The sequence below is a fragment of the Athene noctua genome, chromosome 19 (assembly GCF_965140245.1).
Source record: "Athene noctua chromosome 19, bAthNoc1.hap1.1, whole genome shotgun sequence".
Taxonomy (NCBI): domain Eukaryota; kingdom Metazoa; phylum Chordata; class Aves; order Strigiformes; family Strigidae; genus Athene; species Athene noctua.
Window position 1 is genome coordinate 6,339,215 of NC_134055.1, and position 22,379 is coordinate 6,361,593.

The following is a 22,379-nucleotide window of genomic DNA, read 5'->3' on the forward strand; positions in this document are numbered from 1 at the left end:
ACACTGCAGGGGTTACACAATTGTTCGGTAGAGTCATTCCGCTTCAGAAAAACCTGAGAGCTCTGCCTTGTCGGGAGATGAGAGGGTGGCAATTCTGGTATTCTTTGGTTTCCAATAAATGGTCCAGGAATGTTACTTGGCTTATTTGTAGTGACAGTAGAGGACACTGGCGGGACTGAATTGTCTTTCCCAGAGGGATCTGTTCCTTTAAACCTTACCCCGAATAGCATGTGCCAGGACCCTGGGGGAGACATCAGAGAAGAGCTATTAGTTCAGCTTTCTAAAAAGTTTTAAATACTCATTAACGGTCCATAAAACTGCAGTTTGCTACTTTGAGAACAGCAGTCTGTGTTTGTCGAGTACTGTCGGTGCTGCGGGAAGAGCCAGAGAAAAGCAGTTTCCGATGTGCTGTGCTTGAACAGAAGCTCGAGGTTGGAGAGGCGTTAAACCGCCGCAGGAACGGAGAGGCAGAGCTTTGCCGTGTCAGCCCCGTGCGCCCCGCTCTAGTAACGAGAAATCCTAAGCAGAATTTCCTCCGGATCCAGACAGGTGCGGCTGCAACTGTCAGCACCGGGGACGCCAACCGGATCGGTCGGGTCGCTTCTTATCGCGGCGGGGGGTGCCGGGGCGCTCCGGGGCCCTGCGCTCCCCCGGAGGCGGGTGGGGGGGAGCCGCCGGGCTGCGCGGCCGCGGCCCGCCCCGCGGAGCTGGCGGCAGGTGAGGGCGGAGGCAGGGCCGCGGCCTCCCCGCCCGCACCCCGCATGCCCGGCGCTCGGACATGCGCGGCGCGGGCTCCGCGGGCGGGAGGCGCCGGCGGAGCCGCCGCAGGGCCCCGAGCAGCGCGTCCCGGGAGGAGGAGGAGGAGGTGTGGGGGGCAGAGAGCAGGTGAGCGGGGCGGGGGGGAGCGGCGTGCCCGTGGTGGGGAGGGGGGGTGGGCAGCGCCGGGGACCGCGGCCGCCCCCCCCCGCCGAACGACGCCGGGAGCTCGGCCGCATGGCCGCGGGCTGCCGGGAGCACGCTGCCGGCTCCGGAGGTGCCGGTGGGGGGCACCGGGGGCGGCACCGGACGGCGCCCCGGGGAGGGCGGGCAGCCGCGCCTCGGCCGTTCCCCCGAAGTCACCGACCTTCCCGGAAACTCCTAAAATGACCCTTTCACAGGAGCCGGCGTGTCTCCGGGAGGGGTCCCCGTGCCGTGTCCTCCCCCACCCCCCCACTCCATAACCTTACCGAATGCGCTACGGTAACGTGTCCCCGGCTGCACCCCCCGTGCAGCGGGCTCCCCCCCGGGCTCCGGCCTGGGACGGGGCGAATCCCGCCGAGGCCGGCGGGAGGGGACGGGCTGCTCGGAGCTGACTCGGGGCCGGCGTGCCGGGGAGGTCCCGCCGCCTTCCCCCGCGGAACGGCACGCACCGAACTTGCTGTGCGGGCGGGTGCTCTCCTGGGGCACGTCCTGCCGCGGGTAGCCTTTATACCGGGACAATTCTTCCGTGTTTGCCGGTGCTTGCACGGGTGCCGAAAAGCACTTCATGGAGAAATCTCGGTATTTTTAGTCCTCTCTTACAGGTGGAGATGTTGTCAAACACCCGCAACTTCTCCAGCACAGACCGCAGGTCTGCACCCCCACTAAGGCTCTGGGGCCCCCATCGCTTGTGCTGCTCTCTATGCCAGTTTTTCCCTTTTCTGAGATACCTGGAGTTCATTCCTTTCAGCGGCAGTGATTTATGGAAGGAATCCGAATGTGCTGAATGAATGTCTTATTCTAGTAACTTGAACTTTCCGAGTAAGCCGGCTTGATCTGCATCTTCACGTTTGGGAGGACTGGAGAGGAAAAATGATTCTGAGATACAAGACAGAGATTATTCTGGTATTTGTTTGTTCTGTGACAGTTGTTTGAGGTGGAAGGCTTCTCTGTAACTACTTGGAGATGGCAGCTGCCTACTTTTAGAAAGTGACAAATGAGAAAATTTGCTTGGTTGGTGGGACGAGCCATGAAAGCAGAACCACATCTTAGAGTAACTGGGGGAAAAAAGGCATTTTTCTTTCATCTCCTTTTGGAAAAACAGACAATTACCAGTTGTCAGCACCTTTTCAAAACTTTTAGAAACTGCCTAAGGCTTACAGGATTGTTAACTTTTACGGTAGGCCCTGATATGGCAGCCACTGTCATAACACTTAAGTATTTTCAATTTTGATACCGGATATAATCCTGTGTTTTAGGGTGGTACTGTGTAAATATAAATCTTGTAGTCTGTTTTGCCTGGCAGGGACCAGTGGAGTGCTAGACTGTATGCATGCTATCCTAATTTATCATGACATAAAGGATTATTTTTTTAAAAGAAAAGTCTGAATCATAATATACTGAGTGAGAGATCCCATGTGACTCATGGATCCAGAGTGTGTAATTTCTATTCTCTTTTGCATAACTAGTAAAGAAACTTGTAGTTTATGATGCATATACAGAATTTATAATGTCTGTAAGAGAAATCATAGAGAACCTGACAAAAGTATTCAAGCTAGGTAGAAGACTTTTGTTTTTGAATTTGATCTAAGCCCACTGAAGGGAGGACAGTAAAAAACTGGGGGCCAAGAATGCTTAATAACAGGTTAAATGTGATGTTTCTTCCTATGAATATGCTAAAATTCTGTGCATGCCTTTATGCAAAGGTAAGATAGTCTTAGGCTTGTTCCAGTAGCATTCAGACATCTGGGATATTTCTGTTGTTTGTAGTGTCGTGTTGCTTGTAGGACCGAGCTTTACTGTGTTGGGAACTGCATGCTTTCTAGGAACGGTACAAATTCCTCTGCCCCTGTCAAAATGGACAGTCTGCACCAAATGCAGGAGAAACAAACCGCAGCAGCTGGCCGCAGTCACCGAGCAACCTATAAACTGTAGCTCCTGTGTGTTTCAGCCCGTTGCACCCTCCCTTGCCCTGACAGTTTTGAATAGTTCCAGCATGCAAGGTGTTGAGGATCACTGGGCTAGAGCACTTTGCCTCCCGGTTTGATGGAGTAACAGGTGAGGGCTGTTCACAGGTGCTTTCAAATAACTAATGCCTTCTGTAGGACAAATTTATATTTGGGAAAATGCAAGGTGAGAAAAGCAGGTGGACAGGACTTAAAGTATGGTGAATTTTCCTGATGATGGTGTGTCCTGCTGCCCTTTGTTAAGTGATGCAAATGTAACTACATCACTTGTTCTTTCATACAAGCTAAAGAACCGTTTATAGAGATGTATTTATACATTTCTAAAATGTTGCTGTGGGGAAAACCATTTGCATTGTGCTTTGGTTTACCTGTATCAGTGAGAGTCAAAGGTGGTGAACTTTTCAGAACTGATCCAAGTTAAAACTTGAGTGGGCAAAACAAACATAATTTGTCTGGAGCAGTTTCCCCCTCCTCCTGTGAGCACATGAACATCTCACCTGCACAAAGAATACGATGGCACAGGAGGAAATGGCTGGGATCGGGTGGGGCCTCCCTCCTCCGTTGGTAGCAGCAGTGCTTTGTACTGGCGTAAAGTAACTGCAATTATAGCGTGTGTTTGTCTTCCGTCAGGGGTTTTACTGTGGTACATACTGCTGTACTGCTTTAGAACCAACTCGTGAGTGATGTGGTTGGCTTCGACTAGGATTACTATCCCTGACTTCGACGGAAACCATACATCTAACCTTCTATCGCCTTTTCTAGTGGATGACGTTTGCATGGATTGTCTTTCTGTGAGATTGTAGCACAGTTATTTTTCTGCCTGGAGGGAGCTGCTTTTACTGTGCCTCTGTCTGGATTGAATGATCTCTCTGCTGGAAAATATCCTGCTATGTATTTTGTGCCCTCCTCTGCATACTTTACTCCTTGCTGACGCATTAGTGGGGTAGGTGGCCAGCGCTTGCCAGAAAGCATTAATAAAGATGTAAGCAAGCCATATAAGTAAATGTGAAAGGCTAACAAAGTTTGTTATGACAGAAGGTTCTGAGTGGACAAATCTCAAGTAATTTGTTGCAACTGAGTCATATTCTGTGGGGGTGGAAGGTCTAATATTCCTTAAAGCCCTGCCCTGCACTATCTAAATAGTCTTCAGTACAATAAGGAGTAGCAGGGCCAGTACCTTTTCTGTTTAATATACACTTTCAGTGTAGTCTGTCCTAAATTAAATTCCTGTACTGGGAGGCATTAAAGGTTAGTATTTATAACTCCTGTGACATTCATGTGTGCATGGATAGCTCTCCCTGGCTGTTTTTTTCTTTAGGAAAGCACTTGGCCACATGTGAATGACCAGCTAGCTGTTCTTCACAGGGACACTTGCAGCCCTTTAACCGGTACGTTGACCTTGGTCCAGCTTGGCCACCACCCTTCCTGTAATTCAGTTCAGCAGCTGATAAAAAATGGACATAATTTTTAGAATTTGGCAGTACCTTTGGAGTGCTACAGTGTTTGCCTTCTAGGCAGCGTGGTCCTGGAGCTGAAAGATATGGCAGCTTGCAGTTATTGGGAAGTTTTGTTACCAACTGGGCAGCGTCATTGTTGGTGGCAAAGAATGTTATGTCAAAATGTGTTCTGATTTTTGCCAGGAAATGGACAGTCTATGAATGACAGAAAAAAAATCCATCCATGCTGTCCTTAACAGATTATTTTTGTTTCTTTCCCAGTAAAAGAGCTTTCTAAAATCACTGCTTGAGTAATTTCTTTTGGAGGCACTTTACTAGCAAAAATTTACCATGGATACTCTGGAATGAGTACCATTCCATGAAATGGAATGAAACCATGAAATACTCTGTATTTCCTTATAGTGTTCTTATATCTGACCGGAGATTTCACCCTTACAAAAGGTAAAATAGAGATGTCCTAATGTTTGACACAGCGCATACTCAGAGCTGGAGAGCCTTTGTGGTGGTTTTAAGGCATCAGGGAAACCTTTGTGTCTTAGCAGCTGAGGCTGCATTTCATTAGTTAGTGAGCTGTGATGCCTTATGCCAGCTGACAATCACCAGGTGTATTTGGCCATTTTACTAATGAAGAGGAGGATTATTGAAGAAGCTGTAATTCAACTAGAGATGAATGTTTGTCATGATTTTGGTGAGGTTACAGTTGCATTTTTTTCTTCATTACCATATACTTAATATTTTATGGTTGTCTCTATGTCTGTTTTCATTACCACCTGCTGCGTCCTCTAGATGGGCTATTCCTGTCCAAGAAAGAATCATCTTTACTTCAGAGTTGTAATGACAAAATGAGAACAGTAAAGAGGGTAAACTCGGCTTTCTCACTGTTCTCATTGTTCATGGCTGAAGGGTCCAGTTGAGTCGATGTCCAGTTATATAATGAGGAGATAGTGATCTGTTTTTAGCTTTTTAGAAAATAAAATTCCACTGAAACACTCTAACTGGAACCATAGAAGTAGGAGGAAAACTATTTTCCCTTCTGAAGTATGTCTTTGTATAGTGCTGTGAGTTGGGTTTTTTAACAGTAACTAATAACTTCTACATTATACAGTCCACACTGAGTCATTGTTTACTCAGGGAAATGACTTTCAACAGCCAGACTTGTTTGCTAGCTTTAATAACTAAAATATGCAGTTCCACACTTTACAAGACAGCACACTATAATCAACATTTTTAAAAAACAAAAACTGATACATATTTGCCACACTACACAACGTTGCATTTTAAGTAGCATTTCTGCAGTTCAGGTTTTGATCTACAGCAAAGGCTGATGTGTCCAGTGGTGCAGTTTTGAGAAGAGGGAAGATTCTTGAAAAAAACCCAATAATTTTGTGTTAGAGTTTTATTGAACCTTTCAAATTAGAGACCAGAAAGCCATGTTCTTTGTCCACACATGCTGTTTTTTCCAGTAACAGGTTGTCTTATATTCTTAGGATTTTTGGAGTCTGTTCAGAATTGCCTCTTCTGCATCTTGGGAGGGAAAGCCACACCTTTGCACCAGGAAACCAGAAATTCTTTCTCTGACAGAACTGGAACTTAGACAGCAGAAGAGATGTTTCTTTTGCCTTATTTTATGTGAGCACTGGAGTTCAGCTGCAAGCAGTTTTCCACCTTTTCTTGACTGTTTATCTGCTGCTTTGTGTTACTACATTATTTTCTCACAGATGTTACAGGTGGCTTTCCTACCCACCTATTACATCTTATTAAGATTATAATAACAACCAGGGTTTGTATACCTGGTGGTTTTTTGGTGTACTGAACAAACAAGGCCAAGTGCCCACAACACAATATAGCAGGGTTTATCCCTTGGTTTGTCCATGTGGGAATGAAGTGGGGGCAGCCAAGTGTGCCTGACTTACGTGTGAAGGGACAGTGTGGGAAGAATGTTTGGACTGTTAAAATGTAACTTGTGAAGGTATTTCAGATCTTCCTTTTGAGTTTATGCATTTCTGAATTTTATGGTCAGTTCTCTTCCATTTTCTTTTAGCTACTAAGCATATCACGTCATTAAAAAAACATTGCAGCTTGGAAGAGAAGATTCAGAGCAGTATGATTACTGGAAAAGCATAGTAATGAAAGACCTGCTTTTATATCTGTCACACCTTTCCAAAAACAACAGACAAAAGTACCTATCACATTTCTCAAATAAAGCAAACATTGCATTTTGAATAGTGTATTCAAAATGTATGGTTTTGATTTCTCCTAAAGTCACAAGCTTTTTTGGCCACAGTTTTGTTTGAAAATAGAAAAGCTTAAGGTCTCATGAAAATGAGGTCAAATACAAAAGAAGTGACTTCCAAAATCCCCATTTTATTTGTGCATGGATATGTTGCTCTTAAAGTGGTGGGACAGGGTCAAATGCAAGTTCTGCAGAGAAGTACAGAGTGTGTTTTTGTGTGCCTGATCATCGCACTCTGTGGGAATGCAGATGATTTTTAACTTCAGTCTTGCTGATCTTGTCTGGAAATCTATTATTTGCTTAAACAAGCATGATGGTGGTTTGCATCACCCCTAAACCTTGAAAAACTGAAAACTGTGATTTTTTGCCCCCTCAGAATTTATCATGTTTTACTTCTGGATCTCCATTAACACAACTAACTGTACAGTGCTATAAGAGCCTAGCAGGATTTGGAGTTACGGAGCGAGCCAGCACGTTTCCTTGGGCATAAAATCATGCTGTTGTGACTGCAGGATGTCTGGGAGGAAGCTAGCTTGTTCCTGGTCAGTTAGGGTGTAGAAGGAGAAGTCAAAGTATAGATGCACTTACCAAGGTTGGATGGTGGATTGACATATTGATAACCTCAAGGGGATTTGAATATTTTATGCTGGTTAGAGGAGTCTGAAAGAAAACTAGAGGCCAAGCATGTGGGAGGCCAGAAAGAAAAGTGGAGATTGGAAGGGGGTGGGAAGCCAGAAGGAACAGTGGAGGCTGAAAAGGGGGTGGAAGACCAGTGAGAAAAGCAGAGACCAAAAAAGAGTGGGAGGCCAACGTGGTGTGGGAGGTCAGCTGGAAAAGTTTGAGGAGGGTAAAAGGGTGTGGGAGGCAGGAAGGGTTGGGAGGCCAAAATAAGCCTGTATCATAGATCCAGCCAATCTTACTTTACTCTCCTTTTTATACCTGCAGCCTCCTGAAGTAGTGGATCCACAGACTATTTAGCAGAGCTGCAGAAAATTAAAGCTCAGCCTCATGCAATAACTTAGGCACAAATGCCCCTATTTTGGCTTATTATTTCAGTTGGTGCTGACAGTTTTGGTTTCCAGCAGGAAGCATTTCTTTAAATTGTTTGAAATCTTGGTTGTTACAGAAGTACAGATGAGCAGTAGTGCTGTCAGTTAGATGTCAGCTGCCTTAAAATACTGTTCTTTAAGATCACTAAGATGACTCCTCAATTCATAGAAGAAACTGCTCTCATGACTACTTATGCAGGGATTGGAGAAAGCTAGAAGCATTTTGGGGTAATAGAAGGGATAATTTATGCATTTTTATGAGGTGTTTCTAAAACAGGTGTGTTAGAGTCCCTAGAATATTTAAGAAAAACATGATGACAAAATGATACGAACACAGTATCTTTTCTTTTTGCCTGATATAATTAAAGACTACATGGTTTAATGGTTATGGGCCATTTATATATTTGGGTAAAGCTTTCAGATGTTATTTGTCTGAAGTATAAACTAATCTGATTTGAGATAATTGTGTCCTGATACAAGGAAGAAGGATAAAGGAGAGCAAAACAAAAAAGCAAAAAAAGAGGCAAAGATGAGCTGCTCTTCTTGGAGATTGCTGTAGACAGTGACCACCTTGAAACCTTCTTCTGCTGCTTCAGTGAGAGCTACCAGAGCAGGGGTGTGCCGAGAGCCTGGTGAGTGTTGGGAGCGAAGGCTTCTCTGCTGCTCTGGCAGCTTGGCCATGAAGGCACCATGTGAAGAGGAAACACTGCAAGAGATTTGTTCTGTATGCAAAAAACTTGCAGAGCGGAAGGGGGTGTTTGATCTCTCTCTCTCTTTAAACTGAAACCTGACCGGTTGCCAGGTGTCTGTTCTCTGGTGATTCCGTGTCTGGGTGGGAACATGGGGAGTTCCCTCCAACCTTAAGCCTTGAATTACCTGGCAACTTCTGCAATCCAAACCACTTTCTCAGCTCAGCTTGCAATGGGAGGAAAATTCCTCAGAGTTGCTCCGTGTAGGATGAGAATGTGAACTATGTCCAGGCTGAAGTCCACGGAACTCAAAAGATGCACTCACGTAACTGTTTACTTTTTTCTGGCGGCTTCAGTTAAGTTGGCTGTTTGTCATCGGATACATTTTTGACTGAAATACTAATTGTCTGCCATCAGAAATAGGTAGCCTCTGTGAAAGGAATTGCTGCCTGAGTGGAAATGGGAAGTGGAAGAAAATTGGTGTTGCTGCAGGTGGAGTGCATGTGTCTGGAAAGAAATCTTTTCAGTGCATTGTACAAGCAAACTATTGCTTTCTGAGGAAAAGTTTTGTTGTGACAAATCTTGCTTTCTTGCTTTTTATTTTGGATAGGCTAGAAAGGTAAATTCTGGTATAAAGTACTAAAAGGAGCTGTCAGCTTGGTACCTGGCCTTCCATTTTTAGCAGTGAATTTCTCTGGCTAATCTCTAGCACTCTGCTGAACTCTCTGAAGTGCTTTTCAGGCCATACTTTCACTGGCCCCGAACCAAATTATCTTAATTGCAAACCACTTATCTAAACTGATGGTTAGTCAACACAAATGTGACACAGTGCTCATTAGAGTAGAAAATCAATCGGTGTTTAGTGTGGGCTGGATTGAGATTTCCGGATTGATAGGGAATGGGAAGGTTCATTTGGGTCAGTAACTGGCACAGTGATGTGTGTGTGAAGTGAGCTTCCCCCCATCCTGCCTTCCTGTGTGCTTGCAATCAGAGTCCAGCAGCATCAGCTCTCATTTCTAAGGCACCTGCCAAAAAATGTCAGTTGTTCCCAATCTTGCTGTGTAGCAGACCAGTGTAGTAGGCATTTTTCTGCTGACAAATCTGGTGTGACATATATACCCACATGTGTCAGGTTAGGCAATTTGTATTGCTGATTTCCTGATCATGGAACACTACAGCTGACAGTCTGCAGCCTCTAGTGTCTTCCTGGGCTTGTCCTGGAGGGTGCTGGTGGTGATAATACATGTGCATCGCTCCTCAAGGCTTTAAACACTGGAGGTACATGTATGTGTAAAGAGTAGGGGATGAAGCAAGCAGCCAGAGAGTGTTAGAGCTTCATCCATAACACTTTAAATGAAATGCTCTTTTTTAATTGTCTGCTGGGAGGATGTATTCCCCTAGTATCCAAGATAAGCTTATACTGACATGAAGTTCAACTTAAATTGCTTTTGCTGTAGTTCTCCACTCCCTGCCTTGTACCTGCACTAGCATCCATTTGACCCTTTGGTGAATCAGTTGAAACAAAGTTTGGAGAACAATGATGAAGAAAAAACCCAAACAACAACAAAAAAAGTTCTGTTTGTTTAGTTCCCTGAACTGTCTCATCACAGAGCTGAGCACATCTCAGTCCCAGTACAGAGGAGGGAAAGGGCCAGGACAAGCACAGCTGGGGACAGAGGATGGGCTGCATAACAGTAATGTCAGCTGTCCAGGTCAACTTACAGCAGCCTGGGGCTGCACTCTGGCACCTCGGAATACACTTTCTGTGCTTTTCTCCTTGGAGAAATGTCTGTAATGTAATGCTGTGAGAATGTTGGCTTGTGTAGTCATTATCTTATGCTCCAGTTTTCTGATCCTTGAAGTCAGTGGTAGTGAGGAGAAGTTGGAGTTTGCTAGAAGGTTCTGCAGTCATACTGGGGGACTTCTGTGCCCTGGTGTGTGGGCTGATTGGCACTAAAGCCTCCCAGCCTGTGGATCTGGAGCTAGGCCAGCTGTTTGGAACATAAATGATAATTAGTTGTCTCCTAAATGTTCGTTCTATTAAGATTTACAAAGCGAACACACTATCTCCACTCCACTTCTCCTAATGGGGATTCCAAAGCTGTAATACCTCTTATAGCTCCTAAGCAGTACAGTAACCATCTGCCTGTGGAGTGCCTGCATTGCTGTTGCCAGTTAACATGGTATCAGGACAGGAACAGAGGCACCGATACATCCCTGTGCAGAGAGCCGGGGTAGATGTGCTGAGACACGGAGCCAGGAGAGGCTGGGGTCTGTTCTGCTTGTTGCCGAAGCAGCACACAGAGCAGCCGGGCTTCAAAGCGGGAAGCATAGCCCAGGTCAGAGGGGTGCACTCGGGCACTGATATCTGGGGTGGTTTGCTCTCTCTGGAGCAGACAGATACACCCCTGCCTCTTCCCAGAGCGTTGCCGTTGTGCAAGGAGGTTGGGAGAGCCAGCGGGGGCCCGGAGGGAGGACGCCCTGCCCAGCTGAGGATGCAGGGATGCCCACTTTTGCACTGCTCTTAAACAGGTCTAAAGGCTTAAAGGACTTTTGGGCCCTGTGGGACTCTTCAGCAAGGTATATGTGTGGGGCAGTAGGACAGGGTTACTGTGTTGTGATATCTGAGCATCTCGTGATCGACACAGGCAGGAAGGGCAAGAGAGAAGGAATTAACTTTGCTGCCAAAACCTTTCGTGCAAGAGGTTGGATTTGGACATGTGCCCTTTCTGGGCACACATGCAGGTTCCTGCAATTTGTAGCTTCTATTGCTGTCACTGCCAGTAGTGGCACACAAGTAAACAAAATTTAGGAATGTCATCCTGCAGTAGAAACTTCAAGAGGCTATTTCTAGATGGAGTTGAAGCTCCATGTGATTTAGTGGACTGTAGCCTCATTGTGAGGGTAGAAGGCAACCAAAAGTGGTTTGAACTGGAATTCTTTAGAGTATTGTTGCTAACACTGTAGTGGGCAGCTGGATTAAACTATTTTGGAGCTTTACTCCTTTTTGATACCATACTAGCAGTCTTGTTAGAGAGGCTTCATAGCAACCTAAAAAAGCTTGACAGTTGCTAGTGCAAGCCCGTATTTTTAGATGTTGTATTGATGTTTTTTTTTTTTCCCCCAGAAAAGAGATATTCTGGCAAAAGACAATTAAAGAAACGACTTTAAAATGTGTTTACTAAACACAAAGGTTATCACCCAGCAGGTAAGCTGGAGCAGCAGAGGCAGTAATGGGTTAGGGCTTCGATTAGTTTATTTTGGAATAGAGGGGTTTGGATTTGTAGGGAAGGGCAGTACCTGCATGTAGCTACTCCTGTGTCCCATCAGCTGTTCCAGTAATTCTCCAGAATGTGGAATTTGTCAGCTCACCAGACAAGTGTGTGCTGCCTTTGTGCATCCTGTCACGGACACCAGGAATACCAGGAATCCCGACAATGTGAAGGACTCTCAAATTCCAGTTCTTCGTGCTCGCCTTTCCCCTCCTCCTCCAGGGGCTAGTGGAAGCAGGAAAGGAGGTCAGGCTTGAAATACAGAGTCAAAGAAGAGGAATTTGTGAATATATAGCAGATAACGCCCATCACTCACTGTACTTTGCCACTCCCCCCCCCCCCCCCCCCCCCCATTGTGGAAAGTATGATTAAAGTCAGCCACTCCGCCCTGACTGTCTGAACCATACATACATGCACAAATGCCAGATTCTCTTCATTCCAGGCTGCTGACTTCAAGAAGGACTTGCTCTGACAAGCTGGAAATGAGGGCTGGCAGCTTCGTCTGCAACTCAAAGGCTTTATCTCTCTTAGACACTCTTCCTAACATTTCCCACAAATACTGTTCTGCTGGTAGGAGCTGTTGTATGCACAGGACGCCATCAGGCACTTATGATAGAGCCTTATATTGTGTAACTCTCCTCAGAACGGGCAAGGAAAACTTCATAGAGCAGTTGGCATCAGGCCCATAGGAGAGCTTGCTCTCCTTGTGCTTCAGCCTCATTATTTAGGGAGCGTCAGCTCAGCCTTTTGATTTTTTTAACCCCCTACCAAGATCTGGCGTTCTTTCCTTCACAAAACTTTTCCTTGTCCAGCCTTCATCTTCCTCTTCGACTGCTTCCATCAGCTGATGATGTGTTCATCTCCAGCTTCCGCAGCGTATTCCTGCAGTTCATCGCCTTGGCCTCTCTCTTTCCTCTCTCAGCTGAACTCCCTTCACTTCTTGCCACTTCACCATGGCAAGCACAAGTTGTTTGACTTCTAAGATTGTTCTGGCTTCACCAGCAAGTTCTGTTTCTCTGATCTTGCCACCTAGCATTATGCTTCACTGCTGCTTCTGCTTAGTGAAGGATGCCAACTGTGTCCACCCGTTAGGGTTTTTTTGCATGTACTTTTAAGCTGTTTGCTTATGCTGCATATGCAGCCTTTCACTTAGAGTATTTATACTCCCTGACCTATCTTAATCAGTTGATGAACTCAGCTTTCAATAAATGCTTTCCTGGAGTGAAACCTATCTGAGAGATGTAGCAATGCTTCTAGAGAGTGTCTGTGCCAGTAATTGCAAGACGGCCAAGCTCTTTGGATGTTGTTTTTATTTCAAAATGACTATTAGAGCAAGTATATTTTTACGTTCATAAAATATTTAACATGTTGAAATTGAGATAACTTTAAGCTTGATGTAGTAAGGCATGCACCCTGATATAAAAATTTATCATAAATCAAATTTGAGTAATTATGGTTGTAACATGATTTCTGCTTAAAAGGGTGTCTGATGTCATCATCATATTGCTTCAGAAGCAGCTTGCCAGTGTTATTTCAGGTTGTGGAGGGTGTGTACATGTATGTATTATTCTAAAAATCGTAAGACCTACAAGTATCAAATGTCTGCCCAGTACTTTACATATTTCATAACTGTTAGTAGACAAAGCTTTTGGGGGGGTGGGGGGGGATCTGGTTTTCGAGGGAGGGCTGTTTTCACAGAGGCTGTGGCCTTGACTTATGGCCATATAACTAATCCTGTCGAGCAGCGAAGGGATCCCACTAGTCTCAGCTCCAAATCTTCTCTCCTGACCACAGGACTGTGCTTTCTGGACATTGTGTGAAAAAGATTGGTGAAACAAATACTCTGTTCTCCTTATCTCTGAAGTGGTGATATAAGAGAATTAGAATCAGTGTTGTTGTAAGGATTTTGAACGAGAAGCTGGCGTAAAGAAGTACCCATAGCATTTAACCTCTGTGTTTTATTCATCCTGGAGCAAGTGTAATTTAAAGTGACACCTCTATAATTGATGAAGTATCTTTTTACCATTTGTTTAATTACCAGTTTCAATGTCTAGAAAGCAGTGGATCAATAATTTACAGTGATGAGCTTCCCTGTGTCCCTCTGTTTTTCCAGTTCAGCCATACAAACAATAACTACTGAAACAAACCCTCAAGTTTTGATGCTTTTCTTTTTCTTTAGGTGATTTAAAAGAGCTTAACCTTCTTTCCTGCCACGGGTGTACTCCCAACACAATTGAAGCTGATGGCAGAGCTCCCACTGACCTCAGTGAAGCGGGATAAATCTAGGGCTTGCTGTGTACACTGTCAGCTCGTATCTTTTTGCAGTCTCCTCGTATTGTAGAGTGGCTACGGCCGGGCTCATGTTGCTACAATAGTAAATGATGCTGCCCTGGCAATATCTGAGCGCTGTAAGAACAGAAAATTTAAGCAAAGAAACCAAAGCTGCTGCCTGCATTTTGTATGTATTTCTTACATTATAGTTATTGATAACATGTACTGATTTGCTATGGGACATACCTATTCTTGAGACTCTTGGACCGTTCTTCCAGGTTAGAGCTCAGATTCCCTTGTGGCCTTGGATCTCTTACTTTTCCCCAAGGTGACCTAGAGGAGCTATGCCTGTCAAATCAGAAGAAATTAAGTGTTTACTTCCCAGTAGGATGAGACTTCTGACAGTTTCTGTCGTCATCCTGGCTGCCATGGGCAGTAGGGTTTGCTCAGCGTCAGAACAAAAGAGATCTGGCTTCCATGAGATCTCCAAATCCATGCACTTGTAGCAGGGTTTGACCTTATGTGCAAAGGGCTCCCAATTACACACTGGTGGCCTCAAGGCAGAAGGTTACCTTTCATTTTTTTGAGGATGTGCTCATTGTCTGCATCAGCACAAGTGGATGCTTCCCCTTTCCTGTCTCTTATTCTTAGGGGTGCTGTTCCTCATCTGATGGAGGACATAATGCTGTGGGACAGTTGGTATTTCTGGTAATGTCACGACTATTGTACCCAAGTAACACGAGCTGTGAGAATTCTTTCAGGATCTCTCATTTGAATTGGAGATCACAGCCCAGAAGTTGTTTTTGTTTATGTGGTAGATGTAAAGGGTCAGTAGGAAGATTGCCGGGCCTGCATGTGACTACCTATTTTGTCTGCCTCAGCAGGATTTATGCAGTTTTTCAACCACCCAGTGTAGGACTATAAGTAAATTGGAGAGAGAGAAAGGATTTGGACCTAGCCACAGCTGGGGAATGAATGTTTCCATTCACTGCATAGGCCCATGTTTATCCAGATGTGGAACATGCATTCCTGAGAACCACAAAGGAATGGGCTCCTCAGTTATTCTTTAGTGTGTATTTTGTCTTTGGTTTTGATTAAATCTATGTCCCTGATATTGCAGAAAATCTTGCAAATGCTGTGAGCAGGACAGTGTAGTTGTCCTGAGTGGGCAGGGACTTGAAAGCATGTCTTGGAGACAAGATATTCCTTTACACTTCAAAGGGTGATTACTAAGTTGCAAGCCAGTTAATTTTTTTTTTAGCATCAACGTGATTACTACTGCTTTTACTTTAAAAAAATCTCGATTTCATGTAGTCTTGATTCCGTAGGAGTATCAATTTTTAAAATGTTAGAAAACAATATTCAGTATCATATGATGTGTGCAAGCTAATGCCAGTGGATGTGGGATGTCCTTTTGAAATGTCTGTATTTTCCAGGCATCCTGGAATACTTTTGCCAGCATGATGCCAACTCATTATTCCCTGTTTACTGTTAACTGAGGATGTATCTCTTTTAGGATAAAAATATTTGCAATTCACAAAAACATTAAAGACTTTGTTCACTGTGGAATCTTTGGGGTGCTGTCAGACTGGTCAGAAGGAGATTACCTCAGACAATACCCTTCATCTGGTGGCTTTTACCCTCCTTTTCAGAAGCAACATATTAGGCAGGGTAAAGGGAAGCAGTTCAGACATAAGCCAGCTGCAATATCATCTGCCCACGTGCTCCTGTTGGTTGCCAGGCCTCAAGTCTGACACCCTGCCAGATAGCCAGTCTGCACTGTGTGTCTACTTTCCTTTCATCTGCTTTTGGAAACTGCTTAGGCCATTTCTTTTAGCATAATCTGGAATTTCTACAGATCACTGGATATTCTTATTTTGGGTTCATGATCTAGTTTTACTCCAGACTGTTGCTGAAACTCTTTCCTTAAACTTTTCATAGGGGACTTATGCCATCACAATAAATGTAAAATGCTCTTTGTTCCCTTACAAAGAAGGGTTTGAAAGAAGTTCAGTACCGTATGTGTTCTAACAGTTTTATTAGAACTTATTTATAACTTTTCACTGTCTCAAAATAACTGCCTGCCTTAGGCCAGCAAAGTCAATTTGGGATAGAAGAAGAAAAAAAAAAAAGTGGTGGAGGTACAAATTGTGCCTGTAAACTCTACGCTTATAAATCATGAAATTAAAAACTACTCCACTTGTTTGAATGTCTAAAGCATTGAATGTGCCCTTTTTCTGGGCTCACAGAACTTGGCTCCATTTGGTAGCTTGCTTACAGCATTGCTAAGTTTGCATTAAAAGAGAGTCACACCCAGAAGGAAAATAAGAACTCGTTTCTCCCAGGTATCACCCGCTTCTGGCATCCGAATGAAATGTCGCAAGAATACCTGCAGATTGGCTTGTTGGGTTTTGGTTTTTTTCCTTAAGGAGCCTACAGACATTACATGGAACAAACCTGTGATGGATGCCATTGTACCAATATGAAATGTTGCTCATAGCACCATTTCCCTAAATTTGGGGTACACATTACACTGATACATACATCTTTATGCTACTCTAAAATTTCCATACTGGGGATTTTGTTATTACCCTAACAGGAGTGGGGAGTAGTAATAGTTGTTGGGGCATCACTCATGTATCAGCTGTTTCATAGAAAGCCCCCAGAATTTCAAGAAATATATTCCATATGTGATCCTCTCTCCTGTGCTTTTCTGGAAAGTTTTAACCATTTGGCCTTTATTTTTCTGATATTGGAAGCTCGAATATACTAATACAATCTGGATATTACCTGTGCTCCAACCCGCTCCATAGCGGGAAAGTTCGTGGTTTTGACAGCAAACTGGGAGTTCAACAATAGCTTTATTCAGACTTTATGAAAAGGAAAAGCTTCACATTAATTAAAAGAAATGATTTGGCTGTTTTGGAGGGAGGTATTTCCTTTTTAAACTGTTTCACAATACCAAATGGTCTGGGTTTGGATGTGGTTTGTTTTAATGCAAAATTGAACTGATGAAAGTTGTCAATTAAAAGAAAAAAGGAGAGCATAGGACAAGTCAGTCAAGTTTAGTTGTTTCTTATAAAGCAGTCTCATATAGTAGATAAATCTGTTACTTGGATTTTCCTAAAATGATGTGGTGACACAATTAAGAATAATGTAATTCTGATAGCCTTCCCTAGGTTTCAGATTTAACCCGCTAAAGAAAATAAAGTAGCTTAAACTTACTGTTTTGGTGTCAGTAGTTCTGAACAGACAATTCCTGTATTTAAAGAATTTTACAGTCATCAACTGGTGGCATGGGGGAAACTTGAGATCCTATCAGTATAACGTTAGTAGGGATGTTTGATCTCTCTGCTTCCAGACTCCTAGTCTCATACCTGTGACTCTTCTCACTTTTTAGAGCCAAGACAAATACCTTATTTCTCCTGGAACAGACTTTTTAAAACTGAACAGACGACTTACTGCATCCTTTGACTTGGCATGAAAAATAAGTAGAGAAGACAAACAGTGTTAGGGTCCAGGCTTAAAGTTGAAACTTCGTACTGACTTAAATGCACAGGGAGCTAGTTCCCAAAACATTGGGGTTTTTGCAAAATTAATTACTGTTCAGATATCGCTGACCACAAGCAATATCAGCACAGGCTGTCTTTCTGAATTGCTTTATAATTGTTATGGAGCTTTTGTTTATTACAAGAGAGGCATAAAGGTATTTAACATAAATGCTTTCTTGTAGTTGGTTTTCTCTGGAGTCGTAACTACTTAATGCTCGCTGATTCTGAAAAAAACCCTGACTGTTGCCTGCACTTGTTTTCCCCCTTGCTGTGCAGGTGAGAATGTGAAGTATTTAACTGGACAAAAAGGTCAGTTTAAAAACCTTCAGAAATCAAGATGTCCCTAAAGATAAGTCAAATATGAAACATCCTTTTGGGACAGAACTGCTGCATGCCCTGGAAAGCTTAACACACCCTTGAGTGCACACCCTTTTCTGGCTAGGTAGGATGGGGACAAGGGCACGGTACGAGCAACTGGTGAAGAACATACCTGCGAGCCTGGTTACACTGGAGCAATCCTCTGGAACAGTACAGAGACCTGTAAATGTCAGCCGTGTTCTCCTCGGGCTGGTGAAGCTCCTGATGCTGTGCTGTAGAGGAGTGCTGCTGCTGTCAAAACTCTGCCTTACTGTCTCATCAATGAGTCTTTCATAAGGGCAGACCGGCTGGCTTTTTTTTTTAAGGCTCTCAGCCTAACTTCACTGTGGCAAACTGACCATTTTCAGCTCAAGGAGCTCTTACCAGCTAACACGTTAGAAAATCCTGGCTGGGATGTGGCCTCAAGTTCCTCTAGAAGCTGTGCAGCCCTGCAGGGGCTGTATTTGTAGACAGGAGGGAGATGGGATGTAGCAGGCTACAGATACAAAATTATTTGTACATTTTGTCACAAACATCTATTGCTGTTGGGAAAAAAGTCTGGGTGGTAAACCTGACTAGGAATTTGTATTTCTGTGGCAGCTGTGGGACTGTGTCAGACTCTGTTTGCTCAGCAAGCGTCTCTGCGCTGGGAGCTGAGAGCTGCTGGCTTTATCCAAAGACAAAGCAGAGATGGAAAGATACCCTTCAATGGGGATCACAGGGAAATGGTCCAGTTATATCACTTTATCCAGACGAGGTCTTTGTGAGCGTTGTTGTAGGAACTTCCCTTTCATTTGTATAAGAAGGAGGAAAATTTGTCTTTAACAGGGCTTGCGGGTCTTGTGTCTGCTGAAGTGACAGTGATGTGTGCATTGGAGCTACAGTTACAGCTCCAGACAGAAGCCAGTCTGACAGTTTTCCTGAGACATACACAGCTTGTTGTAGCTACATGCAACCCCTTTGCTGCCGAAACTGTTGGCGTGTGAGACACTAAGGCATACAATTACGTGAGAACACTTTGAAATTAAGTTAAATGGCTCCTTCCACGGGTGCCCAGCATCTTTACAGTTTAAAATAAAATGAGTAAGAAAGCACCGTCCAGTTCACAAAACGCAGCAACAAGCTGTTGTGCTCCATGGATCTACTGCCCGGGAAGGGGAGCGGTCAGCCTTCCTTCTGCATTAGCACTGGCCACGTCATGCTTTAGGACGTGGCTGTGTCTTTTCCTGCCCTTTCCGTATCAGAGATGTGCTCAGCCTCGCTTTGCAGGCGCTGTTTTGTCAATTTAGAAGTCTGTTCTGTCTTTTTTCCTCCCATGAAGAAAAGCAAGGGCATGGTAGAAAAAGGACGCAGCAGCTCTAATTTATACATTTAGTTTTCTATTTTGGGCTGTGGAAGAGGCCCTGCTCTGCTCAGGAGAGAAGAGTCATGGGTTAAATGCTGTCCGTCTCTGGGAGGGAACCTTAGGTTACTGCAAGCTGCATTCCGGGTAATACTTGTGTGTGAAAAGCCCTGCTCTGCCAGTTGTGTCCCTCCTCAGTACTCTTGTGTGTTCTTCTTTTCCAGACTGCAAACAGTTTAGTGCTGATCTGGCCTTATATAGTAATTTCCTATTATTAGAAACATTTCCTTGGGATCTTTGCTCAGGGAGTAGCAGAGGGAAATCCTGTTTCCTTCATCTAACATACAGGCAAAGCACCAGTGTTCACTCTTTCCTTATCTAGTGTCGATAGAACAAGAAGTTTTTGTTATGATATGCTTTCCAGTCTTAGTCCCTTTCTAACACTAAGCCTCTTTTCAGAAATGCAGGAAAAGAAACTTGAAGGAGTAGGAACTGTCAGCCACCAATGTGAGCTGTAAGACATTGTCTGCAACCTGTAAATTCTGCCTGTTCTTTCTCAGCCCTGTTTTTATCTCTCAGATGTAGTCATCCTAATGCTTTGGGAAACCAATTCACTTTTTCATGTTGGCTTGTGTGAAAAATAATATGATAGATAGGAGGTTTCACCCAAGTCTGCCAGGGTATTGATAGAAAATTAATGGCTGTGTCAAAAAATAGAAACAAATTTCTATTAAGGAGGGAGAAGTTTTGTGTGCAGTGAGAACGTGTTTTGGTCACTGAAAGCACTGCGATACACGCAGGCTTTGAACACTTAATTTTTCCTGTGAAAACATTTTTTCCCCTTAAAAGGAAGATGTAGGTCCTGCCACTGGGAGTGACTGTTTAGAAAGTCAGTTGGGAGGAATGCACATCAGCTGAACTGAGTCAGGCTGTTTGTGTTAACAGTTCTGTCAGAACGGCTCTTCTTGTTCTTGCCACGGACTCTGCAGGGGATCTGCTTAAAACGATTCTATCAAAGTAAAGGCAAAGCAATCAGACTGAATTAACTGTTGTTTTTAAACTCTTTGCCATTGAAGTTAGTTCAACAATGACTGCTGGATTCAGAATGGGTGCAGTGTGTTTGTAAAATCAGCTGAAGAGGCGACTGTCTTGCCGTCCTGTAAAACAACCAACAGAGCTGTAACACAGGGCAGCGTGCGGGTGGGATGGAGGGAGAGCGGCCACATGCATGAGACAAACCAGCATCATATTAAGGGCATCTGGTAATTATAAAGTGGGACTTTGTTCTGATGGTCACTGTCAAAGCCAGTCATCCATTTCTGTTTCACTGGTTCAGCAGAGAGCAACAACAAGGAAAATTTCTCTCAATTTGTTAGATTAACCCAGTTTCGGTTTTCACTCACGTCATAGACCCAGAATGATTGTGTGTGTGCGGGAGCCATAACTAAATACGAGCGCTGCATATGTGCTTTTTAATCTGCCATCCCTCAAACACGTCTGTCATCAGAGGTATCAAGACAGTGAATAGCGCTTACACAGAAACCGCAGGAGTCCGAGGGGAGGTGTGCATCTCCATTTTTTGGTAATATTCTTGTTTATTTGTGAAAGACTGAGCTGGGGAAGAAGACGTGTTTAGTGTTCGCACTGAAGCTTTTCTTGAAACAAACAAAACCAGTATTGACAGTTTTAGGCATTACAAAGCATAAATTAGAATCCAAAATAATAATTTAAATATTCTTTGTCTTTTGGTTTTTGAACCCTTTTGGCCACACCTATCATGTTTTTAAGCTTTTGTCTATAATTGTGCAAACACATTCTCACAGAATCGGAGAATTCAGAGAACTCATGATGTCATGAAGTTTGCAGTAAAATTCAGGAACTTTACCATCTTGAGACACCTTTTGAGTGAGTATAATGGGCTTTTGATTTAACCTGTGTAGGGCTGTGGTTTCATAACTGACCGGGAATGTTGTGTCTCCAGGGACCAATGTCCTATGTCCAGGCTTCTCTTGATAACTACTTGTTTGGGAAACACCTGGCTACCCTCTGCACAGGGAAAGAGGAGAGGCATTAGTACAAGTAAAAAGAGGGTAGAAACCCCAAAATTCTTAGCAGAGCTAGTGTTATGGGGAAGAGGTTCTGCCTTGTTATCAAGCCTCTTGCAGTATTTAATGTTGCTTCTTTGCCAAGGCATTGATTTATCCAGTTATCATGCAGTCAGATGTTATCCTCTGCTGGAACAGGGCTTTTTTCCTAAGCAATGGGCCAAATGTCCATCAGAACCTCCAGTTTCTGCTATAGGGTGTCTCAGGAATGCGAGGCATTTTAATCAGTTTTAGAGCAGTATAGTCTGGGCAGCAGGACACGTGATAGGTTAAAGAAATGTCTATTTTTTAAGACGTTCCTCTGACCTGCAAGAGGAAGGGATTTCAAATTCCTGGCCTGTTTTAGGGTGGTTTGTTTCCCATGGTGTCTTTGCCAAGTGCTTTCTAATTATGGAATGTGTGTTATTCTGTAGTTCTTCTGCAAGGCAGAAATAATGAATATTATAAAAATCCATAAAAAAGATATGCATTGGTAGATGAACTTGATATCATTTGCTTTTGGAATAACGTAGATGTGATCCACGTTGATTTTTGAATAGCATAAACGCAAGCCAGCACCTCTTACCTCTGTGTTTACGTTGTGCAGTGGAATCTCTGCAGCAGAGGGGAAGAATGTTTGCTGATGCCGGTTTCATGGGCCCAAACTCCAAATTTGTTGTTGTTTTTTTTCAGTAGAGCCACTGGTTTCAGGTGTAGCTTAGCAAGTCACGCACTACTCTGCGAGCCTGTTGGAGCAGGGCTGACAGGAAAGGTTTCCAGTCCCCTTGCTTTGAATGTGAAATTGTATGCAGGGAGTCAGCTGCTTATCAGCAACAAACAGAGCAATCCCGGTGCTCTAATCCAGGGTTTATATGAGTCACTTCTAACTGGTGAGGCCTGGAAAACTTGATTCATACCTCTGCCTGTAGTTGCCTGTAGTAGTGATACAGACATAGCCAGCCATCCTCAGAAGAAATCACAGACAGTTGCTGGAAAGGAACGACCTGGTTTGATCACCTTCATAGTCCAGGATCAGGATCTTTTAAATCAAAATTTTGTTGGTTATCTCTGCTTTCCAATTATTTTTTTTTTCCTCCGAATTTAAGTTAACTCACATGCAGGAGGGTTTTCCTTGCCAGCAAGAGCAGGG

At 43.9% G+C, this 22,379-nt stretch overlaps 1 protein-coding gene across 2 annotated transcripts in view; it reads left to right on the plus strand.

Annotated features, from left to right (window-relative positions):
- Positions 1-762: 762 nt before the first annotated feature.
- The window catches only part of MYO1C (myosin IC), a 56,516-nt gene continuing 34,899 nt past the window's right edge, over positions 763-22,379 (plus strand). Inside the window, exon 1 of one of the 2 annotated variants that reach the window (XM_074922621.1) lies at positions 763-885. The gene's annotated coding sequence lies outside the window, so the exon portion shown is untranslated. The remainder of the gene's footprint in view (positions 886-22,379) is intronic. The other variant, XM_074922622.1, reaches the window with a different exon arrangement.